The 1966-nt window shown below is 30.9% G+C and overlaps 1 long non-coding RNA gene across 1 annotated transcript; it reads right to left on the bottom strand.

Moving 5' to 3' along the window:
- Positions 1-594: 594 nt before the first annotated feature.
- LOC132723013 (uncharacterized) lies at positions 595-1454 on the bottom strand. The gene is made up of 2 exons (XR_009624687.1): positions 1340-1454; positions 595-1033 (listed from the first exon to the last, which is right to left on the bottom strand). It is a non-coding gene; the product is annotated as an uncharacterized LOC132723013 (long non-coding RNA).
- Positions 1455-1966: the final 512 nt, after the last annotated feature.

Below are 1966 nucleotides of genomic sequence, written 5' to 3'. Positions count from 1 at the left end.
ATTTTGTGTGCTTTTAGAATTAATTGCTGGCAAGTGGCCCCCAAAACTTGTGTTCTGAGGGAAAAAACCCAAGTTTTACCTTTTTTTTTGATTTGGACAAAAGTTTTCATAATATTGCTCACTAGTAGATCTGTCCCCCTTAGGGACAAATGATTCTTTAAAATCCCAAATTAGATCCAAAAATGGGGAAAAATTGATAATTTTTAAGTCTCAAAAAGGTTTAAAGCACCAATTTTTTGGGGATTTTTGGGACATTAGTGCCTTAAATTTGTTCTTTTACATGGATTTTTTCCCTGTTACAATGTTTTTTGGTCGGGTAATAGCCCTGCAAATTTCTAGTAGGTGTAAGGGTTTTATAAAATTTTGAAAGTAAAGCCCCTCAAGGGTTCTTGTCGGACCAAAAAGGCCTTTTGACTTCAGAAATTTTATATTTGTTTATCTTTTTTTGGTTTAAAACTTACATTATTTATTTTTGGGCTGCCCCTAGGTATCACTTGTTTTCACTTACTGTATATAAAGTATTTAACACCGCATATAACTGCACTGACAAAGATTGTTACATGTGTTAAAGGTGCAACAACAGTATAACAGAGATTCTTATACAAAATATATATTTAATAGTATTTATTGCACATAAAAGATATTTATAAACTGAAATTGAAGCAATTAAAACAATACACTTTTAATATTTGATTTTTACATGTCTCTTTTTGCTGTTGGAATCAGTATGCCACTCATTTTACATAATTATCACTGTCAGATGTAATTTTATTTAATTTATTATTCAAAATGTCAATCAAAATCTCCATTATATGCAACGTTGATGAACATATTTTCCGTCATTGATGAACATACTTTCCGCAACAATAAATCTATATCAAAGCCCATCAGTTTTTAGTTTGAACCAACTAAAGTCTACGTTACAGCTACTATGCATCTTGTATTGTCTCAGCTACTTGTATAACTACATGATTAATTAGGTGATTTGTATATCCCCATGGTAATGTTGTTTTCCTTTTTTATCAAAATACTCCTGAAAAATAAATTGATAACATTCACAATCTGATTTTTTGTTTTAATTTGCATATCATATTTCCTAAGCTACAGCTTTACACTCTATTACAGTCTATGCATTATAAACATAAAAGTACATGTACAAAAAAAAAAAAAACATTTTATTGGTTTATAAGAAAATACACATGTAGTGGAAATTTTCATGGACTATAGGAAGTTGTATAGATTTAATGATAATGGAGTCGCAATGAACTATTGATTTATGCTTATCAAAATCTTAAAACTACCTAAAAAGTTTGGTGAAAATTTTCACAAAAACAATTACCCTCCCTCTCCCTCTATACATATTACAGGATTTGGCATGTTAGGGTTAAGTCTGGCAGCATGTTCAGCAATGTTGGCTATATGACCAGCTGATTCTCTAGTAGCTACTCCTTTAACTGAAAATATATCATAGAAGTTCTTTAACAACATATGTCATTCTTCAAGTAATTACAACAAATTATCACAAATTTATTTACAAGTGACAGCATAGCCAAGTGGATAACATGTCAAACTAGTAATCTAAGGACTGCTAACCAAGTGGGTTCAAACCCCCACCAGGAGCAAGCTGCTGTTTCCTTAAGCAACAAGCTTATACATTCATTGGTAAGTACTGGTATGTTCCAGCAGAAACATTCACATATACATTATAACATACCGTATTGTTTCTAATTATAGCCCCCCTTCTAATTAGCGCCCCGGGGTGAAAAATGAAAAAAAAAATTCTTACCTGACTTGAAAAATTTTAATATCCCCGAAGTGTATTTAAAAAAAATAAAAAGAAAAAAAAAACTAACTGTTGTAATTCCAAAGTAAACATTCAACTTCCAGTTTGAATGCATTCGCTGTACGTTTTCTTAGAAGTGCAACCTTCCATTGTGTATTGATTAAATCATTAAATCAAGTTTTT

This window comes from Ruditapes philippinarum, unplaced genomic scaffold, assembly GCF_026571515.1.
Source record: "Ruditapes philippinarum isolate M1 unplaced genomic scaffold, ASM2657151v2 ctg71_1_1_1_1, whole genome shotgun sequence".
NCBI lineage: Eukaryota > Metazoa > Mollusca > Bivalvia > Venerida > Veneridae > Ruditapes > Ruditapes philippinarum.
The sequence above is the reverse complement of the archived record's forward strand: the minus strand, read 5'-3'. Positions and strand labels throughout refer to the sequence as shown.